Raw genomic sequence first — 22,965 nt, 5'->3', positions numbered from 1 at the left:
TACCTGTCTATCCTTCCTAAATGCTTGATAACCCTGTATATTCAGTTCCCAGTCCCGGTCACCCTGCAACCACGTTTCTGTGATGGACACTAGATCATATTCATTTGTATGGATTTGTGCCATCAACTCATTTACTTTGTTTCGAATGCTTCGTGCATTCAGGCAAAGTGTCTTTATGCCAGCCTTTATCTGGACCCGGTTTGTTGAAGCGCTACTAACATCTCCCAAGCCCTCTCCTCCTTTAGCTAGTTGTTTATTCACTGTACTTCTCCAATGGAGGCGGAGGATGTGGTTAGCCGACTCAAAGACTGCTGTGAGGTTGTGAACAATTGGGGGGTGAATAGTGCATTATGATCATAGTCAAAGAAGATATAATTTGTGACTTTGGATTATGGTCCTTTATGTACTGTGGCAGGGCAGAAATATGATTGTAGAGGCTCAAACATTGAATTGTATGAAAGACAGATTTGGAATGCCCAAGAACTTGGGAGAGGAAAGGAGGCTTGGAGATGTTGTCTTAATTTTCTGCCTCTCTGTAGTCAGTGTTTCAATCTTGGTTGATGTTACTACTGGGCGGGAAGATCCCAGAATGGAACTCTGGCTCAAAAGACTGTAACTTTTACATGGATGAACAAAGTCACAGGGCTGCCAATTACATATTAACAAGAGAAAAAAAAACATTTGTTCAACATGGAAAGCTTGACTATAATTAAATAATCCTTCATTCCTACTTATGTTCACAAATATGCACAGATTTATCGGATAACGCACGTTACAAAATATATCTTATGTTATGATGTTCTCAGTAAATACACAGTCCCTGCAACTCAACAGGCGAACTGTGGTCAGACAACAACCCACTCTGAAACTAAGTGGTAGATGTTGCCCAATCGATCTACTGTGGATTTCTCACCAAATTCCCCCCAAATGGTTATTACACTGTGAGCCAACTGATCTCACTGGATTCCACATGAGCATTTCCAAACTCCACTGTCGAACAGACACATCTTAGAATCTTCTTTTAATGAATGCTTTCCCACAGCGAGTCCCCTGCAAGGGCAGCATGGTGGCACAGTGGTTAGCTCTGCTGCCTCACAGCACCAGGGACTCGAGTTTGATTCCGGGCTTGGGTCACTGTCTGTGTGGAGTTTGCATGTTCTCCTTGTGTCTGTATGGGTTTCCTCTGGGTGCTCTGGTTTCCTTCCACAGTCCAAAGATGTGTGGGTTAGGTGGATTGGTCATACTAAATTGCCCCCTAGTGTCAGGGGGATCAGCAGAGTAAATACATGGGGTTACATGGATAGGGCCTGGGTGCGATTGTGGTCAGTGCAGACTTGATGGGCTGAGTGGCCTCCTTCTGCACTTAGGAGTTCTATGATTCTATGATCCACCTCCAGGATTTCCAACTCTCCTTTCAGTATTTCTTTGCCTTGAATAGTCACGAGCTTTCATACTTTCAAATAATTTCTCAGTACTCTGTCCCCAACCAAATGCTATTGCTGCAAACATTGGAATAAGGACACCAGCATTACAATTGCTTCAGATATATGGCTTTTCTCCCACCTGTTTCACCCAGTCTCCCTTTCCAGTTCTGTGTTTAACTTTAGTGAACAGTATCTTGCTCAAATTCCAGTTCCTGCTTTCCTTTTTACTTCAATCTCCTGGAAATCTCTCTTCATTCTCTAGTTTCTAGGACTAACTGTCCTTTAGTTTCTCTGGGACTTGCTGTCTTGCCCATTACTCCATTGTTTGTTTGTTTTTTTTCTCCACATCATGTTTTTTTTCTAACAGAGCTGAGAACTGCCCAGAAACACTAAATTAAACCCACGTAAATCCATACCATATTTCTAATATCCAACCATACAAACATAAATTACTTTCAACTACCTCTGTTTCCTGACATCAACAAAAAAATATTTATTCTCCCTGCATCTCACTACAGTGTTTCCATTAACTTTGCCTGAACACAAGTCAAAAGCCTGCATAATGCCACTGGAACTAGCTTTGGTGCTTTAGCACCAACAGTGTTAATTTCGGTGAATTGCACTTAAATTCAGCAATAGCAGCATAGGGGACACAGCTATGAATCTGAAGCTTTGGGAGTTCAAACAAGTAAAACATGTTAAACCAGAAATTGGGAGCCACCAACATTGTGGGAGAGGAGTGCAAATTTGCAACATAATTAGATTTACAACAGAAGGCTGAGCTCAAGTAGCACAAATGCTGGATAAAACTCAGCAAGTTAGGCAGCATCTGTGTACACACCAAGAGAAACAGAGTTAATGTTTTAGGCCTGTATAGATTTCCAGCATCCACAGCATTCTGCTTTTTGACGAGGATATATCACAGTTCCTTCATTAAATGTATAAAAAGAGATTACGTAATGGTGATTAAAAACAAGACAAAGTTCCAGTTTTATAGTTTATGCTTTTATTTTGCTTCAAGAATAACAAGACAAAATTACAATGAACCATCAGAGGGAACATGAAGAAAAAACATAAAGTACTCTAAACCCAATTGCTTTTTCAATGCTCTGCAGCAACACACTGCAGAGAATCCTCTAGGCAGTCATCAACCCAGCAGTTCTTTCCAACAAAATGAAAAGGCACAAGACAGCTCTACAAACTCTAACTGATCCTTCCTTTAGAAAGATATTATCAAAGTGCAAGGCAAGTGCACAACATTGCTTTGTGGTTGGGTCAAGATTGCACTATCTTGTCCAGCCTCCACGTAGGATACAGTCCCAATGAATTATTGACGTTAGTTCCACTAAACATGTTACCAAGGTGACAAATTGGCAATTCTTCACTTAAACTATCACCTTTTCTTATCCATATGCAAGTAAATTGTACTCTAGTAATCCCAACAGAAATTTGGTGAGATTGCCATATCTAATCAATGATGAAACTGAGCCTTATAATTGACTAAATGAGCTCCAAATTGGTAATTCATAGATTTTAATGGTTTCCATAGTTATAATCAACAGCAGAATGCAACAATGGCAAAGGTGACAACAACGACTACCTGGATTTAATAGTACATTTAGCATAGAAAAATTCCCATGCTCTTCTCAGAGGCATTATCAGACAAAAAAATAGGATGAATTAAGTGAATTTACCCCAGTGAAAGAGGAGGGATTGACCAAAACCTTGAGCAATTTAATTTTAATTTTAAGAAGGATCTTAAAGGAAAGGAGAAAGAGATAGAGAAATTTATGGAGGAAATTTTAGATGTGGGCCAAGTGAGCAGAAGACCCAGCTGCCAAAGGTGGGCAGAGGTATGAACAAATGCACAAGAGATCTGAATTGGCGGAATGGAAAGTGCTGGGATGGGAGATTTGTTGTAGAGGTTACAGGTTTGCTGGTGGAGATTACAGGCGTAATTTATCCTGTAAAATGGAATGTTTCCACGACTGGAAATATTCATGCTGCTGAATCTTTCCAAACCACCAAAGGAATTTTTTTTCATTAGACAGTCCACAGCACACATGTGTTTTCAGCAAATGACAACTACAATACCTTCATCACTTTTTCCTTGAAATCATCAGTTGGACCAGATGCAGAGTTTTCACTGGGTGGCAAGATTCTCCTGGATGCAAAGAATCATATATTTGGGCATCAGGACTCCTGATTTAAAAAATGCACTTCTGGATTTCAAAAGACCTAAAAGTAACAAAACATGGCAGAGGGTATAGTAAAAATGTGGATGAAAAATTGAGTTTTACAATCATACCAATGCAATTGGAAACCATTCATGCCTTTTAAGTCAGACAATTACATGGTAAAACAAAACCAGTGTGGCTAGATGGTTACATGCATGAACTGGTCATACTGAAGCAGCAATACTTTTCCAGTTTAAAAGAAAGCAAATATTAAGAGAAATGAGCAGGTATCATGCTCAGCTTTAAGAAATGAAATCTGCTCTCAGTGTGATCAAACGCTCAGTGCCAAGCAACACTAGATAATTGAAGTAGGAATCGTAAAGTCATTTTAGTTATTTTATGAATCAGGGTGATAAAATAAGACCCACGAACGGATTCCCAGAACACCGCTGTCATTTTCATATGCAGTTTTTACCTCTTTGTAAACTGCTCAGTTACCATTAGTGCAGTGTAGTTAACACATAAATTGTTAAAATAGATCTTGAAGAAATTAAATAGTCTTAAATCAAATTGTTCTTCTGGTCTAGTGTTTATCAAGAGTTGCTTAACAGAATTGATCTGTGCTAAATGACTTTGCTGCTCATATATTCAATAGCTTTCTGCGTCAGGATTATCCCTGATGACTGGAGAGAGGCTAATTAATGTGGCACTTATATCCACCAGAGTAACAAGGAAAACGTAAGTAGAATTGCTGCCACATAACCCCTCAAGCTGCGTGATCTGCATGCAATCCGCCATCTGAAACCTTCATTTCCTCCATCAATGCACACTGTGGCTGCAGTGTGTAGCATCTAAAAGAAGTAGTGCAGAATTTGCCAATGTTTCTTCAACAGCAGCTCCCAAAACTGTAACTTCTACCAATGAAAAGTTCAAGGGCAAATTGTGCATGGAAATTCCACCACTTGCAAATTCCCTCCCAAATTACACAACATTCTGACTTGGAGATATATATTGTTGTTTCTTCATCATTGTTGGGTGAAAATCCTGGAGCTCATTACCTTAGAGCTGTCCATGTCCAAATGCAGCAAGACCTCAATAATATCCAAGCTTGGGCTGACAAGTGGCAACTAACATTTGTGTCACATAAATGCCATCTCCAACAGGACAGAATCTAATCATCGTCCTTTGACATTCGGTGGCATCACCACTGCTGAATCCCCCTACGATCAGTATCCTAAGGTTACCATTCACCACAAACTGAATTGGACTAATAATATAAATACTATGACCACAGGAGCAGGTCAAAGGCTAGGAACCCTGCGGCGTGTACATCACTTCCTGACTCCCAAAGCCTGTCCACCATCTACATGGCACTTGCCTGGATGAGTGCAGCTCCAACAACACACAAGAAGCTTGACACCATCCAGGACAAAGCAGCCTGCTTGATTGCTACCACTTCCACAAACATTTAATTCCTCCACCACCAACCCACAGTGACAGCAGTGTGTACCATCTACAAGATGCACTGCAGGAATTCACCAAGACTCCCTAGGCAGCATCTTCAAAATCCCATGACTACTACCATTGAGAAGAACAAGGGCAGCAGATACCTGGGAACACCACCACTTGGAAATTCTCCTCCAAGTCACTCATCATCCTGACTTGGAAATATTTTGCCATTCCCTGACGGTCACAGGGTCAAAATCCTGGAACTTCCTCCCTAACAGCACTTTGGGTGTACCTGTACCACATGGACTGCCACACTCCAAGAAGACAGCTCACCACCACCTTCTCAAGGGCAATTAGGGACGGATAATAAATGTTGGCCCAGCCAACGACATCCACATCCCATAAATCAATTTTAAAAATACTGTACTTTGGAATTACCCTCAATACATGGACCACAGTGGTTTTAGAAGGCAGAACATTATTATTCTCTCAATGACAATGAGGATTGTGCAATAAATACCAGCAACTCCCACATCATGTGAATAAAAAAAGTGGGTACGTCCTGCAACTTTATGTACTTACATTTATTTCAATGCCAAGTCTATTGATAGGGTATAGCTGTAGCTCAACCTGTGGAGGAGCAGGATAACTTTGGTGCTATGGGATCTGAGAGCAGATCCTTGGTTGATTAGGGAATTGATTGCTTTTTCATAGACAGAGGATTGGTAGTTGCTAGGTAGTTGGTCTGTATGGAAACAAATTATGGAGTTCTGCAGGGAATGATGCTATTTATTACAGATGACAGGCAGATCTGTAGATGTATCTGAGACCTTATTAGTGCATATTCTAGTGTATATTCCTCTCTCTTCAAAAATAAAGGTAATTACATAATAGCATGTGATATATTCATGCAAATTGGAGTACAGAGGCGAAGATTCTCTGTTCAGTCTCTACCTCTCGCTATTTTAAACCTAGATCTTGAGCTGCTAAAGGCTGATGCAAAATTGTAATGCATGTTGTAACTGCTTGTAGGAACGCCCAGCAATGTTGGCCCAAATATATCTTGTATAACCAGCTAAAAATGTAGTAGCATTCATGAAGAAAAGGGGATTTACTCAGTTAAAATTCAAATGATATCCAATCAAAAGAACATTCGAGGCTGTTATCTGGGCTGCAAGCATGATGCTATTATTGCGCAACATTCCACTTTTGCATAATTGAAGGGGGAAGAAATACGAGGTTGATGGAGGCCAAAAAATATATTGTCACTGATCCCAGTAAGAAAGTGCTCCTAACAGAGGAGTACCTTACTGCTCGAATCAGAAGAGAGGCAATTGGATTTGTAGTGTTGACTTTACAGCTAATTTCCGAGTTAACACAAAACTTTTGGAATTCTGCTACTTTGAAGGCCTTGAAACAAAATTTGAAATAGATGGTAGGATTTTCCATTTTTGCAGAACGTTGATTTAGTGGACTTTGCATCTCAAACTCTAATCTGGGAAATTGCCAAAACAATCTTCAACGGCATATTATTGCCTTCTCTTTCACAAAGAAGTGTAGAGTATTATAAACCCAGAGAGACCTAGAGCAAACAACAGTGGAAACAGATACCTGACATAAATGACAATAACTAGGGTCCCGATTTAGGCAAGAGGAAATCTAAGCATTTCTGTTTTCATTGGGAGGAGAAAAGCTTTTTCCATTTGTCATTGAAAAATATTAGGAACAAAGAAGACACACCAGAGGGCACACGACAGGCCAAAAAACAGAACTATGTCCTCAATTATGAATGTAATCTCAGACTCAAGTGAGACCACAGAAATTTGCAAACTTTTTTTTACCCAGACCACTCTACATTTTTAACCTTCCATTCTCACTTTATGTGCAATTATTCTCACCTGGATAGATGAAACAATGTGTCCATTACCACCCTGCCTCTGTAAACTCAAAAATCCTTGTGAATTCCTCTGAAACACTATTATTTTAATTTGGAACTGCTGTCTATTTCCTCCTTTCACCCCATTATTGGTCTTACTTTAAGGAACGTCCTCTTTAAACATCTTGAGCATCAAAAAACTTCTCAAAACTGATCTGAAAGTAAGCTTTCAATGACCCCCACCTCATTTATCTCTTTCCAAGATGGCATTCTTCTGTGAAGTATCTTGGTTTATTTTATTAGTTTACATTTAAGGCAGTACAAACACAGATTGTCATTCAACTTGATTTCTTCCAGATGCTGCAAGTCAGGATTCCATCCCAGCAATCCCGGGACCATCACAGATACTTCTTGAAGTTGCTAAAGGCAAGTGAGAAATCTCAAGGTCCCGCTATAGTGTATTGAAAATTACGTGGTGCACTTAGTCCACTTGAGGCTACCATACCCTTGTATAAGCAAAAGGAGTCTAGAAGGAGAATAAAGGAATCCATGTTTTAACAATATGTGAGATCTGGTTCTGAGAGCTCCTTATTGTTTCTTCCCAAGAACTTCACAATGGCGATAAAGAGGGTGAAAATATGGGACATTGCTTTCATGTATGAAATTTCAGAAGGTCTTTGCCTACTTTCTGCAGACAGCACATCATTTTAAGCTGGAGATTTAGGGAACACATTGAGGCTGTGTTAGACAGACAAGAGGCACTCCAGCTCTGTATTAGCAAGAAGAAAGCCTGCATGACGTACATAGACACACTTATATTGCCAAAATAACCACACAAAAATCTTGAATCATTATGAGAGGTTTTTCTTTGGAAGGAATGATATACCAGATCCTGAATCATGCAATATAATTGCATTGCTGTGTTGTCTGTGCCCAAACTACCATGTTTTCGTTGCATTTGGAGCCATCATCTTTATTCCAGCATTGGCAAAAGTAGTCACGACATTTCTAAGGCGCATTGAAAGATTTTGAGATCACAGATGGACTTCACTGGGGAGGAGAAGAATTGGAAGATAAACAGTTGCTTGGTAGAACAGAGCTTGAATATTGTTAAAAAGAGATATGTTGCTGATGTTTTTGTCTGGCACTCATCAAGACAAACACGAAAGTACCACATTTTAAACAATCACAGCAATTTAAATTACAGAAGAAAATGGTGCTGATTGTTTGCAAGTTGACTCTGATTGGCCAAGGTACTGCCATGGGGAAAACGGTGGGGAATTATCGGATTTCAAATTCCCTGGTAATTGAATTCTCCTACGTGATCTGATAGAAGACATTACCAAGTGAAGTGGACTACCACTACATCACACAAACACTGTACACCAGAAATTGTCAGCAAATTTCACAAATGTCTATTTCAATGCTGAGAAAGCCACCCATCTAGGTGTGAATGCCCGCCCAATTGGTTTTGATACAGTTCTTATGCAGAATGACAATGCAGGTAACCCATTAAACAGTTAGATGGCAAGCAGTCCACGAATGCCTGAACTATCTCCAGAACTGTGGATTGAAGTTGACTTCACAGATTTGTATACTGGCAATCACTTTTTGTCATCATTTATAAGTACAGCAGATTTGCAGTCATAGAAATAGTTATATTTATTTCAACAAAGACAATTATTTCAAAGTTTGACCATATTTTCACTTTGTTTGGAGTCCTAAAAAGTGACAAGGACCCCCATTTAACAGCGATTAATTCAGTAATTTTGCAAACTGCCTGGACTTCACTCATTCAAAAATCACAACCCATTGGCAGAGAACTAATAGAGAAATTGAGAGATCAATGCAAACCATAAAATAAGTGATACATACAGCTATAACTGAGACCAAGTCATATAAGCAGGAGTTTTTGCTTTCTTTGCAATTACAGAGTGAATCCTCACTCAGTTACTGGAAACACTGAAGATTGAAGTTGCCACAATAATTGGTATTCCAATCACAGACTCCCTCAGTGAAGACTGATAGAGGCCTAGAAACAGGTCTACTGTTGGAAGTAGTATTACCCTGGAAAGAAACTGGTGAATCTGAAAATCCTTTATGGCTTACCAGTCCTCTCTCTAATCTAGTGTAAGAAAGAGTTCCCAAATACGTTGCTACTAATTGATCATTTCCCCATCAGATTTTGTTTGTGTAGGACAAGTTTAATGACCTTGTGAGGTACTAGCTGAGTTTGCAGATAACATTCTGTTTGGGAACAAGCAGCAAGAACTAAACACTTAATAGATAAATGGAAAGCCTACACATGCCAAATGACAATAATAAGCTTCTAAGACAGAGGTGGAGTAGAAATATGGTGTGGGTATATGTTACAGAAACAACTCATCTTTAGTTGGTGGAGTGACGTCAGCTTTGTGGGGTTAAAAAATAGGAGATTGGACAAAGATGCATACAAACAGCCAAATAGAGTCAATTCCCTCTAAAACTTTAGACCTCTGGGAAAGTTGAATGTAGCATAGACTGGTGATAGAAGTTGAGCTCAATCACCATGAAGTTTATGGAGAAGCCAGGTTACGTTAATTGCTTGTCATTTAATGTAATGCCTTAGAACAGTTTTATATGAACAATACTGTATTTAGTCAACATACTAAAGATTAGTGTTGAGAGTTGCTGACTCCAAATCATTCTTATGCTGCAACAGTAACTATGGGAAGAAATCTGCTAACACATATGTTCATTGTGGACAGATTCTGAAGCAGGCAGAAGATAGACCTCACTAAGTTAGGCTTGACAGTGGTTTGATTATCCTGTTTCAACATCTGACAGAGACACTTCACCTCCAGAAACATAATTAGTATCATCATTTCCAAATTAAGCACTTTTTCCTGAATCTGGCATAGAAATGTGGAAAATAGGAGCAAGAGTTGGCCATTCGGCCTTTCAAGCCTGCTCCACCATTCATTGTGATCATGGCTGATCATCCAGTTCAATAGCCTGATCCTGCCTTCTGTTTCCACATTGATTTGATTTGATTTATTATTGTCACATGTATTAGTATACAGTGAAAGTATTGTTTCTTGCACACTATACAAAGCATACCATACATAGAGAAGGAAAGGAGAGAGTGCAGAATGTAGTGTTACAGTCATAGCTAGGGTGTAGAGAAAGATCAACTTAATATGAGGTAGGTCCATTCAAATGTCTGAAGGCAGCAGGGAAGAAGCTGTTCTTGAGTCGGTTGGTACATGTCCTCAGACTTTTGTATATTTTTCCTGACGGAAGAAGGTGGAAGAGAGTATGTTCAGGGTGCGTGGAGTCCTTGAATTTGCTGGTTGCTTTTCTGAGGCAGCGGGAAGTGTAGACAGAGTCAGTGGATGGGAGGCTGGTTTGCATGATGGACTGGGCCTCATTAACGGCCCTTTGTAGTTTTCTGCAGTCTTGGATAGAGCTATACCAAGCTGTGATACAGCCAGAAAGAATGCTTTCTATGGTGCATCTGTAAAAGTTGGAGAGTGCCTTAGTGGACATATCAAATTTCCTTAGCTTCTTGAGAAAGTAGAGCTATTGATGGGCTTTCTTAACTATAGCGTCGCGTGAAGGGACCAGGACAGGTTGTTGGTGACCTGGAACCTAGAAACTTGAAGCTCTCGACCATTTCCCTTGAGAACTATACCTGCATTCGTCAACTAAGACATATCTACTACTTTTCCATGTTTTCAGTCAATTCAAAACACAAAAGTGATAATCTGAAGACGGCCTGAAATAAGATTTAGGTCAACAGATAGCGGAGGATGGATGCAGACATAATTCATGGAATCGTAGAATCCTGACAGAGCGGAAGGAGGCCATTCGGCCCATTGAGTCTGCACCGACTCTCAGTCAGAGCATCCTCTTCCCTGCCTTATCTCCAAGCCAACTTTCATAGCTGGCACGTGCAGCAGAATGCAAGAGTGCAGTTTAAGACAATGACTTGGATGCTTCTCAAATTCCCCCTTGAGTCCAACTGCTGGAGCAAAGCAGTCTGTTACATGTGTTCTGGTCATGTGCCCTCATTCGGCCGTTCTGGGCAGCTGTCTTGGAAGCCATGGACATTGTAGTGGACATATATAATCCTATAATCCTGCAAACATATGATACTGTCTGGTGGAGCTGTTCAATGGAGAACAAACCCTCTACAATGGGCAAACTAATGCAGGTATCGTTGCGAGCTACGAGAAACCATACCCGTTTCCCGAAAAAGTGAGAATCGCTCTGTGAAACATTGGTGGGGGCGGGGGTGTGGGGGGCGTTGTTGTAGATCAGTATGAACAGTTAACGTCCAAGCTCTGTCTACAACTGTGGAAAATCAGGTAATCTACTGACTGGAAAATATTCTGCCCCCACATTTAGGTTGACTCCCGGGAAGGAAAGGACCACTCATCCTGGAAAAAAAACTCCGATTAACTGGTGAACTAAGCCTCTATCTACTCCTTGTAGTGATCAGACCCTTGCAATCTACTGCCACTCAGCTGAATCCGCCGGTGCCACTAATTCATGACCTCCAAAGCAGTTCACAGTGTATGCCTAACTATCGTAACCTCAATATATTCAGTACAATATAAGAACGCTATGTATACGCTTCTGAAATGGAACGGTATGCATTTTATCAAAAAGACCACTCATGGGATATGATGCAATTCTCGATTAGTAAGTGTTGTCATAGTTCCGCGTGCAATCTGTTCAATTTATTTGCAAAACCTTTTGTCATTTAACAAAGGTGTGAAAATACTTATAATCCAGTAATATCATGAGGAACCCACTCCCGTCAGAAAAAGATCAAGTTTGTGTTAACGCTGTATCCAAGGGAAAAAGAGAAATGTCTTCACTGTCCACTGCGACTGTGTGCATTTTATTGTCTCAAGCCATGGTTTCACGCCACACGGTGACTGTCCATATCGTTTCTTCCCGTTACATCTTAAGGAAGAATTTGTCGCAATTCTGAAAATGGGAACAGTGTATTTTAATAAAGTCATTAAACTATTAACTGTTTGGAAGTCACCATCGAGTTGTAAATGTGGGCTTCGCACGACCATGAAATACGACACAGCATATTTCCTTTATTCCTTGGTTTATGTCAGTTAGCTCCAGCAACATATGTCGCAATGTCTCTTTCATCAGAAATGCCAGTTCTGATGAAAGGTCGCCGATTTGCAACGTTAACTCTCTTTCCGTGGATGCTGGCGGAACCTGATTAATATTTCCAGCATTTATTGATTCGATTTCGGGTTTCCAGCAAAGGGCAGTACTTTGCTTTAGCCGCAACGACCAGCGATGGTGCAACAGCTTTTGGCAATACGGTGCAACTGAGCACGCTTCTCGAAAGGGCAGAACAAACGAGTGCAACTCTTGATAAATGATGTACCGACCAGACGCCGAAAAGTCAGTTATTAATTCCTTTGGCTTCAAATGCAGCGTGTTTCCAGCAGGAGCCGCGCTCACTCTTCCCAATGGGCTTTCGGTGAATGGAGCTGGCGCGTCAATGGCCAGTGAGTGAGGAGCCTGGCGCCGCTGGCGGCGGCGATTGGCCGCGAGCCGCTCTGACTGACGGGGCGCCCGGCCAATCGCTGTGGGAGCCCCGGCGCCGATCGGCCCCGCCCCCTCGCAGCGCCCTCGGAAACAACATGGCGGCGGCGGCGGCGGCAGCGGGTTCCCAGAGACTATCCTGTTGTGAAGTGAGCTGCTCGGACCCCTCCGCCAGTGCTCAATGTTAATTCTGCCCAAATGCAGCATTTGAAAGCCCTCCACTAGCGACTTTCCCGGTAAGTGATGAGCAGCCAGAGTGGAGGATGAATTTCCCCCATTCACTCCTGTGTTGTGTCCTGGATCAGACCCATGGGATTCCTCCAGGCTCTAACGCCCGCCGCCCTCCCTCACACGCAACACATTTAGGTACATTTCACTGAAACTGCTTCCACTCATTCACTCTGCATCTTCAGAGAGACCTGGGGCTGGACCGTACCCTGGGAGGTCTGTTTAATCTTGTTTCACCCCCCCCCCAAAATACCTGAAACATTTTGTTCTCTATTGAATTGCATTTTAATTCGGAAACGCGAGCTTCTGTCGTTTTATATATTTTTTTGGAAATCGAAAATTACGAATGTCTACTAAATGATGAATCTAGGAGTCCTCTGCTCTCCTTGGCTCGGAGAGCCAATAACGATTTGTCACGGATCTGTCAAGGCTCGGTCGTTTTCCTTTGCTCATTTTGCTTAAATCAGAAATGAACGTTTCTTTGTGTTCTTGCACATTCTTAAGGCAATCAAGCTGCGCTTCTGTATGTTGAGTAAATGGGTTTATCACAGGTCTCATTCTTTGTGGTCAGACCTCTCTCTCTCCCTCGCTCGCTCGTTGAACGAAACTGGGGTTTCCCAACCAATAGGGTCTTGGGTTTCGGAAGCCAGTCCAATTCCATCGGTAGCATTTCTTATTATTGTTACTATTTGTTATTGAATATCTATTACAACCTCGATTTCTTTTCTTTTGGTAGCTCATGTTTTGTTCCACATGATCATAAGGTAGCAGATTTAGTCTATTCCGTGATCCACACGTTTTATGAAAAGTGTGCGCAAGTGGTAGAAAATAATGGATTTTCGTTAACAATTTTGGAGAGGGGAGAATGGCGATGTACTGTTTTCCTTGACGAGTACCTTGACCAGCCGATTTCCTAACAATATTGGTGTTGGTTGCAGCTGATTTCTTGATGATATTGATGTTGATGATTGGGTTGTTTTAGAATTGAGCCACCTTCAACTTTCAGGGTTTTGGGTTTGTTCGCCAAGGCGTTATATGGAAAATTGACCTATCTTACTGTACTGTGTGTTGGTTGTCGGCTTAATTCATTGATTTCGCGTCCAAATACTCCGTTGTTAATACATAAAAGCAGTAATCTTTTGTGAATTTACTGAATACTTAAGATTTACATTTTTAAAAAGTTTCGTGTCATTGACCTCCTTTTGAGATGGTTAGGGGCGAGCGACTGTTTTTTGACAAAATTAATGGTCTAGTATCTTGCTTAAAACCTGGTGTTAAAACTCTTACTGTCGTACTTAAAAATCAGTTTTGCTTTTGAAATAGCGCTGAGGCTGCATTTGATGAGGTTTCACAATGTTAATCACTTTACGTTTTGAAGATCTTTCTGCGGGTTTTAAATGTAGAAATGTTGCGAAATAACATCAGATTGGTAGATTACTTTTTACAGAAGTGCTGATTGAACTGCGATTCAAGCACATTGCAAACGGTAGGCATCAAGTCGTAAAATGGAACAAATGGATGTTGCTTGATATTCTTCAAAGACTTCACGGAGTGCCAAGCTCAGGAAATGGGGAAATAAAAGCAAAATACTGCGGATGCTGGAAATCTGAAATGAAAACAGAAAATGCTGGACAAACTCAGCAGGCCTGGCAGCATCAATGGAGAGAGAAACAGAGTTGACGTTCCGAGTCCCTCTACGATGACTGTCTTTCTCTCCCGATGCGGCTGAGTTTGTCCAGCATTTTTAGTTTTCTTTTCTCTCAGGAAATGGATAGTTGATCCCATTGTTTCTTCATTGGCCAACTTGGAATTGTACTTTTTTTCAAATTGTTGATAAGTGAGCGTTGAGAACTGCAACTAGTCAACGTGGACATCATTATTTGGAGAGTACCCATCGGTGGGTTTTGTCACAGCCTACGTTGAGAACTAGTTTAATTAGCTGAATGGGAAGAAATGAGATTTTTAGATTATTTAAAATAAAAAAATCTTTAAATATTAATTTTGGGAACAATTGAGTTGTGTGGTGTGGCTGGTTATAACTTCTGTCCATATTAAGTATTCAAAATATTGTTGAAAATAAGTGCAGAAGATGTCTTTTGACACTGGATACCATGGCGCTTTAGATCTTACCTTTGATATGGCAAACAGCAGCTCTCTGTATCTGGCAAAATATGATGTGTTTTTCACCCATTCAGAATCAAGAGCCCAGTATTTAGTTTTTCCATCTCTGGTTTTTAAGTTGGGATCAGTCCCAGAATGAAGTGTGAATTTCTGTTTCTATTAAGGTGAGAAATATCAGTAGAAAAGCAAAATGTTGCAGCTGCTGGAAATCTGAAATATAAACAGAAAATCCAGTAAGTACGGGGTGGTTCAGGCAGCATCTGTGGAGACTGTAACACTTAACATTTCGGATCCGCCTCCTCTCATCTCATCTTTCAATGAGGCACTTTACAGCATTCCAGACCCATCAGAGTTCATCTTTTCGGATGGCAGTGGTTGGTGATTTCTGTTTTCTCCATTTACAATCTTTTGTTTGGTTAGTTGTCCCATTACTGTTATCCCCTTTGATATTTAATCTCTCCTTTTGTTCTTTCCATCCTTTCCCTGCCTCTGTACTTGTTTAAAACCTGTTAGATCTTTGAACTTTCATCACAACTAGATAAAGTTATTGACCTGAAATATCAATAATTCTGTTTCCCTCTACACCTGAGAGATGTGTTAATTGGGATATTTTACCATTATGCATGAAATGCTCTTATATAATGTATAAATAGTGGCATAAAGAAAAATATTACCCTGTCTGAAAAAAATACCTCAACCTTAAGAGACGCAACACCCATTCTTTTCCAATTCCTCCATCAGCCATCATTAAAAGTGAGTGATAATTCAATGCTGAATTCTATTTGCTATAAACTCGATTTTGGTAACCTAAAGTATTCAGGACATTTGCCTCCTAGATAACCGTCTGGTTAGATTCAAACATTGGCCCCAAAAATGAAGGGATGGCAAGAAGTCTGGTCTTTTACCATCTTTTTTGAACTTGCCTGCTCATTTCTTCCCTACCCAATTGGGCAGTTGGATACACAAGTTGTAAGTTCCAGTTGCTGCGAATGCCAATCAGCCAAAGAGGAAGTATGCAAAATTGGCTTCATGTTATGAGTTCTTTTAGATTTATTTTTAATTTCTCCTTCCTCTGTGTAAATGTCTGAAGGAAAGTGCAATGTAAAGCTGAGCATCCAAGTAAGCACTGGGATTCACTCTGTGGGTAAATCACAGATTTGTTGTCGGGATGTGCTTTATCATCGCATTGTAAAACTGCTTTGCCTTTTTATTTAGTGCTGCTGAAGTAAGCAGTTAATGTAATTTGTTTCCTTTTTGTTCAAGGAAAAATGTACAAGCACATTGTTATCAGTGATAATGGTACATTACTTTGTGTTTTCTTTTGGAATTTAATGTGAATAAATGTACTATCCTGCATAGACAGATATTCAATGGAATCACTCCAATTGTTTTTTTTATTCTTTTATGGGATTTGGGTGTCGCTGGCTGGGCCAGCATTTATTGCCCATCCCTGGGCATTTAAGAGTCAACTACTTTGTTGTGGATCTGGAGTCACATGTAGGCCAGTCACACATAGGCCTAAAGACATTAGTGAACCAGATGGCTTTTTAATGACAATTGACCATGGTTTCTCGGTCATTTAACATTTTCAATTCCAGATTTTTATTGAATTCAGATTTCACCATTTGTCATGAAGGAATTCGAAACGAGGTTTCCAGATTGCCTTGAGTTTCTGGATTACTAGTCCAGTGACATTGCCACTATGCCACTGCCTCCCATGCTTTCCATGACAGAGGCCGCCACAAATATTTTTTTTAACAAGAATTGCCTCCCTTTTGGATACCATAAGCATTTTAGAGAGGGTTGATTCATTCAGATAGGTTACAAGATCTGGTACAATCGTGAAGTGAACATTCAATGGTTCTGAACTGGCTTCAGATGCTTCCAATTAAATGGCAAACATGACAGAGTGGTACTCCAAGGTCACGTGACATTTCTAAAATTGGACCAACAGTGTAATTTTTTGTGCAGTCTTTGACAATGTACGTAGATGCGCAACTTGCATTCATCATTATCACAAAACAGATGTGATGAGAGATCCACGAAGTGTGCCGTTATCCATTTGTAGTATCTCCAACTTTGGTGGCCTAAAGAAACTCTGAATGATAGATCTTCTGCTATAATATGTTTTCTTGAAAGATGGCAGATCATATTTTTAGAGATTGTGTTAATGGGAAGCAAAGGTGAAAATTTGAGTTAACACAATGGTAGGAGTTACAGGCTTTTTGTAGAATTATAAGGTACTTAAAAAATGAGCACTGATTTTGAGGTCTTGAGGAAAGTCTTAAGGCATTGTAATTATGATCGGAGTTGGTCATTTGAAAATGAGCATTGGGTGAGCTACTGAACTCTTTAAATCGTTCCCACAGAATAAGAACATAAATTTGCCTGTTTTTTGCAGAATGTACTATCTAACCTTTTAACATCCATGTATCCTTTACCCTGGTAATTCTTGCATTGTATTATAGTGAGTATCTCTTTTTGAATATTGTTCACACAGGCACACATAGATGTGGATTATGTACAGTGCAGAACCATTTTAGATTTTGACACCTGTAGTGCCAAAAATATGGATGCACATGCAACTGAGTTTTGCAACCCTGCTTCTCTTTTGTACTGTACACATTCCAAATGTAAATGTAAACTGAAATGCACATGAATTATCTCTTTATTGTTTGTTCATCGAATTTGAGTGTTGCTGACAAGGTCAGAATTTATTGCTCATTCCTAATTGCTCTTGGGAAGGTGATGGTGTGTACGTGAATTGCTGTGATAATTGGTGCATTTATTATTAATTTATAATATGCAATTATACCTCAATTGTTTTGAACAGGGAACATTCATTATACACCAGAGCAACTTGATGCTATGTTTGTTGATTCTGGCATTCTAATTTTCTGCCCCAAGACCTCACACCTGTGATCTGCTGTGGCATTTGTGATTTCAAGGAGAAATTGATCTGCAGTCTTAAATAAGTCTATTTAATGGTCAGTTTTGGAGCAACATTCCCATGATCAAGCAGGGAAGTTTCATTCTCCTTCTCACCGCCTTGAAAACTTAATTGATTGTGGAGCAGTTCAGATGGAGCCGTCCATTTCCCACTCTGTTTTCACTGATCTGTGTTTTTTAAGCCTTGTTTGTCAGAGAGAAACATTCATCTTCACGAGTTCTCTGCCCAAAGGCAGGCCTGACTCAAAGAGGAGGCAGAGCATGAATCCACTTCAGCTAGAACTGGGATCAAACTCCCATTCTATTGGCACCACTCTGATCCACACTGGCTGTCCAGGCAACTGAGCCAACCAGACCCCAAGGTCGGAGTTGCTGTGGCAATGGACACTCTTAGATGCGTATTGTAACCTGGAACCATAGATAGTGATGGTGGAGCTCCAATTTCTTTGCGTCACATGGCTGATCAGGAATCTTTCCCACTGCCTGCCATTGATGTACGTTGGAAGGATTTACAAGTTGATAACCTGTTTGGCTGTGTTATAAACACATTTTCCTTGGCCATCAAATTCTGAAGTGGGACTTGAACCCAGAGCTTCTGGCTCAGAGGCAGGGACGCTATCACTGCATCACAAGACGCAGATATAGAGACGGGGGAGAAATTAATAAATGCAAAATCTGTATCCGGTCCTATATTTAGGATCCTAGTGACATTTTAACCCACTCTTGAGCTGGATGTCTGCTATGGCCATCATGATAGGTAAAGCTATCAGGAAGGAAGCCATGGAGGCAACTGATGGCAAGTTAATCCATCACGCCTGTGCTCTCTGGCCTAGACTGGCTTCCGGTTTGGCAATGCCCCTATTTAAACATTTTCTTCCTTGTTCTCAAGTCCCTCAGTGGTCTTTCTTGGCCTGATCTCTGCAACTTTCCCCAGCCCTACAATTTACACAGATCTTTTATCTGTCTTTAATTCTGGTTTCTTACTCATCTCTGATTTGTTCACTTCATGATTAACGACTATGCCTTCAGCAGCTTGGACCCTAAGCTCTTTAATATCCTATAGCCTCTCTGCCCCTCTCACTCTCCTCCTTTAAGATTTTCTTAAAACCTTTTTCTTTGAATAAGCTTTTGGCCATCTGTTCTAATAAACCTTTGTGTGGCTCGGTGTCAAATTTTGATTGATAATGCTCCTATAAAGCACCATGGGACATTTTACACTATTAAGGCACTATGTAAATTTAAGTTGATGTTGTTAGGCAACTTCCCTCAGTGGGAACATGACTACTGATCCGCAAGCCTAAGATCCAGTTTTCCCACCTTTCCTGCTACTCATCACCACATTCCTATTTTAGAAAAATCAAATAACCAATTCTATCAAATGAAATAAACTGAGGAATAAATTAAAAGAGTCAACCCCTTAAAGGGATACTGCCTGAAACAAATTACATAAGAAACTTAAAATATTAAACCAAAATCGCTGCATTCACTCCAGGCATCCTATGCTTGGGAACTTGTTACCACATGAATTCCTCCTGATGCCACCAGGCCATTCAATTCTCATTCTTCCCCATTGCCAGCTGCAGTTTTCCAGTCGAAATGGGCAATGGCTGCATTCGAGTGAAGGCCGACTGTTAAAATATTCCAGCCCTTCAATCCAAAATTCTGGGTGGGATTGCCGTAGACTCCTGCTACAATTTGTAGGATGTGTGATGTGTATTTAGGCAAGTTCTGAGTAGATTAATTAAGTTGGCAAGCAGATCAGAAAATCCAAATTCTCGACCACTTCTGATCCTAGTTGTATTGCATTACTTCATGGACTTTTATGTTTTGTATTTATGAGTTTAAACCAGTGAAGATACAAACCCTGCAATCAAATCTCCAATGATTTACCATATTTCTACTATTTCTTCCATGGTGACAGTGACTTGATTTTTACTGCATTCCTTCGAGGAGTTCTCAACCTTCCTGGTCTTCAAAATGAAAACACCCGTAAGCAAGTGCTACTGATGTGGGGGCTTCCTACACCACATATGTCATCTAAACTGGTGGTCACTGTCTCCTCTTATAGCTGTGAAGTGACCACAACCTGGGATATATGCTGGTGGGAACTCCAAGGCTCCCAGATGCAGTGCAGTGACTCTGGAGCTTGAACTCCAGCAACTAGTCAATCTCCATGCACACACATGAATAAACGTATGAACATACCTACAGTATGAAGTGTCCAAGAGTTCCCACATGGAACAGGATGTGTGTGCCTTGTGGTCCAGCTGGCTTGCTATGATAGTCAACCCATTGACCTCTGAACAACTGAGACCCTGATCACTAAAACACTTAACAATGAATTCTCAAAGTTAAGAAATCAACATCTAAGGGACTGAGATACTGCCCTAATAAATTCTAGAAAACAGAACTCTGAAGGTCTAAGATACTAAAATTGTCAAAGGTTAACCATAGGTATTGTAAATTCTAACATCTTGCAAGAAGATTTGAAACTAATTGTTAAATCTCATGCAGTACTACTGTTGAAGTCAATGACAGTGCCTTGCCTCTGGCTGCTCCTTGATTTTCCAGCCAATTTGCAGCTCATGTCTGTATTAAATAGGCAATTGGCGTCTTGTTTGTAAGTGCAAACAGGTTCATTACTTTCCCCATGGACATCTCAAACTACCTAGTAATGGATTGTAGGTTTGCACAGAATGCAGGATCCTCCCCTGTCCAAAGGAATTATTGACTGCACCTATTTTTCCCCGTTGGTGTTTTAATGAATTGCAAAGCATATTAACATTAAGTTGATATGTGATCATCAGCAGGGGATGATGCAAGTGGGTGCCTTTCCTGACAGCTGCCATGGTGCTTTTTCCCCCTGTTTTCTCTGTACAGTAAAGGGTGATTGCTTTCAGATGAGGGCAATACCCTGCATATTTGGCTTATGACTCTTCTTGGGAACTCAAAACCACAATAGTAACAGTGGTTGAACTACAGCTTTCATTGAGCAGCCCATTGGTGTCCTGAAGAAACAATTGAGATGAAAGGACAGGAGTGATGGCCTGTCATAATATGGGCTTGGATTAGTGTCCTCCTTGGTTGTTGTGTGCTCAGCCCTGCATAACTTAGCATTGTGCTCATATTAGAGAAGGGTTGTCTGCATGATGAAGGAACATATGAACAAGGAGTAGGCCATTTAGTCCATCAAGCCTGCTCTGCCATTTAATATGATCATGGCTGATATGACAGCAATCTCAAATCTATATCCCACCTATTCCCGATAATCTAGCACCCTCTTGCTTACCAAGAATCTATCAAACTCTGCTTTAAAAATATTCAGACTCTGCTTCCACCACCTCTTCAGGAAGTGAGTTCCAAAGACTCATGACACTCAGAAAAAAATTGCCACCTCTCCATTTTAAAAGGGCAATCTCTTATTTTTGAGCAATGACCCCTAAAGACCAAAGAACAATACAGCACAGGAACAGGCCCTTCGGCCCTCCAAGCCTGCACCACTCATGTGCCCAACCTGACCATTCGTTTGTATCCCTCTATTCCCAGTCTGTTCATGTGGCTATCTAGATAAGTCTTAAACGATCCCAGCATGTCCGCCTCAATCACCTTGCTTGGCACTGCATTCCAGGCCCCCACCACCCTCTGTGTAAAATGCGTCCCCCTGACATCTGTGTTGAACCTTGCCCCCCTCACCTTGAACCCGTGACCCCTTGTGTTCGTCATCTCCGACCTGGGAAAAAGCTTCCCACTGTTCACCCTATCTATGCCCGTCATAATTTTATACACCTCTATTAGGTCGCCCCTCATCCTCCGTCTTTCCAGGGAGAACATCCCCAGTTTACCCAATCTCTCCTCATAGCTAAGACCCTCCATACCAGGCAACATCCTGGTAAACCTTTTCTGTACTCTCTCCAAAGCCTCCACGTCCTTCTGGTAGTGTGGCGACCAGAACTGGACGCAGTATTCCAAATGTGGCCGAACCAACGTTCTATACAGCCGCAACATCATATGCCAACTTTTATATTCTATGCCCCGTCCAATAAAGGCAAGCATGCCATATGCCGCCTTGACCACCCTCTCCACCTGTGCTGCCACCTTTAAGGATCTGTGGACTTGTACACCCAGGTCCCTCTGTGTGTCTATACTCCTGATGGTTCTGCCATTTATTGTATAGCTCCCCCTTACATTAGATCTACCAAAATGCATCACTTCGCATTTATCTGGATTAAATTCCATCTGCCATTTCTCTGCCCAATGTTCCTGCTGTATTCTCTGACAATGTTCATCACTATCCGCAACTCCAGCAATCTTCGTGTCGTCCGCAAACTTGCTGATCACACTAGCTACATCTTCCTCCAAAATATATATATATACCACAAACAGCAGAGGTCCCAGTACAGAGCCCTGCGGAACTCCACTAGTCACAGATCTCCAACCGGAAAAAGACCCCTCTACTGCTACCCTCTGTCTTCTATGGCTAAGCCAGTTCTCCACCCATCTAGCTAGCTCACCTTTTATCCTGTGAGATTTAACCTTTTGCACCAGCCTGCCATGAGGGACCTTGTCAAACGCTTTACTAAAATCCATATAGACGACATCCACGGCCCTTCCCCCGTCACCTCCTCAAAAAACTCAACCAAATTTGTGAGGCATGACCTCTCTCGTACAAAACCATGCTGTCTATCGCTAATGAGATTATTCAGTTCTAAATACGCATATATCCTATCTCTAAGAATCTTCTCCAACAATTTCCCTACCACGGACGTCAAGCTCACCGGCCTATAATTACCCGGGTTATCCTTGCTACCCTTCTTAAATAACGGGACCACATTTGCTATCCTCCAATCCTCTGGGACCTCACCTGTGTCCAGTGAAGAGACAAAGATTTCTGTTAGAGGCTCAGCAATTTCATCTCTTGCCTCCCTGAGGAGTCTAGGATAGATGCCATCCGGCTCTGGGGATTTGTCTGTCTTAATGTTTCCTCAAAAACCTAACACTTCCTCCCTTGTAATTGAGATTTTTCTAACGGGTCAACACATCTGTGTGAGACACTACCAGTCAACATGTCCCTCTTCTTTGTGAATATTGATGCAAAGTATTCGTTTAGGATCTCACCTACTTCCTTTGGTTCTAAACATAATTCCCCTCCTTTGTCCCTGAGAGGTCCGATTCTTTCCCT

The 22,965-nt window shown here is 41.0% G+C and overlaps 1 protein-coding gene across 1 annotated transcript in view; it reads left to right on the top strand.

Moving 5' to 3' along the window:
- Positions 1–12,566: 12,566 nt before the first annotated feature.
- The window catches only part of LOC144506410 (rho guanine nucleotide exchange factor TIAM1-like), a 306,108-nt gene continuing 295,709 nt past the window's right edge, over positions 12,567–22,965 (top strand). Inside the window, exon 1 of the mRNA XM_078232483.1 lies at positions 12,567–12,724. The gene's annotated coding sequence lies outside the window, so the exon portion shown is untranslated. The remainder of the gene's footprint in view (positions 12,725–22,965) is intronic.

The sequence above is a fragment of the Mustelus asterias genome, chromosome 17, assembly GCF_964213995.1.
Source record: "Mustelus asterias chromosome 17, sMusAst1.hap1.1, whole genome shotgun sequence".
Lineage (NCBI taxonomy): Eukaryota > Metazoa > Chordata > Chondrichthyes > Carcharhiniformes > Triakidae > Mustelus > Mustelus asterias.
The sequence above is the reverse complement of the archived record's forward strand: the minus strand, read 5'-3'. Positions and strand labels throughout refer to the sequence as shown.